We start from the raw sequence: 720 nt of genomic DNA on the forward strand, positions 1-720 counted from the left end.
TTTCTCTTTAGCTGGAGGCATTTGAATGATGTCAAATACAAGCTACTATGCTAACTAGAAGTCAACCTTTTGCCATGTTATTTCTATTTCACATGTTAACTATAACAAAACTTTTCTTAACATAATTAGTACGTGCTTATATTAGGTAACATATTCTGAATTAGACCATGTAAGGCCACATTCTTTTGTTAATTTCCCAAGATTCCTGTCAACTAATGGTAGTAGGGATATGCATATTTATGAAATGTGGTAGAATGTCTTCTAGCCTATCTCAATTCAGGTACAGTCTCTTTTACTTTTTAAAAAAATATTTATTTATTTATTATTTGTTTAATGTATGAGTACTCTATTTGCATATACACCTGCATGCCAGAGGAGGGTACCACATCCCAGGACAAATGTTTTTGAGCTACCATGTGCTTGATGGAATTTAATTCAGCACCCCTGGAAGAGCAGATAATAGTCTTAAGAACTGAGCCATCTCTCCAACTGCAGCCTCTTTTACTTAAGCAGATGCAAACTGAAAATAATGGACTTTGAATGCCAGACCCCAGAAGAGAATAAGCTTTCTACACTAGCTACGCATGCCTGAGAATCAAGGCTACAGACATTTTTTCCTTCATGGAAGAGGGACAAGATGGAGAAGGGTCATGTAGGGTATAACTTGTTTTTGTGGATCCTATTTTCAGTTAGTTCCTTTTGGAGCAGCTTTTTCTATGA

The sequence above is a fragment of the Grammomys surdaster genome, unplaced genomic scaffold (genome assembly GCF_004785775.1).
Source record: "Grammomys surdaster isolate TR1022 unplaced genomic scaffold, NIH_TR_1.0 97, whole genome shotgun sequence".
Taxonomy (NCBI): domain Eukaryota; kingdom Metazoa; phylum Chordata; class Mammalia; order Rodentia; family Muridae; genus Grammomys; species Grammomys surdaster.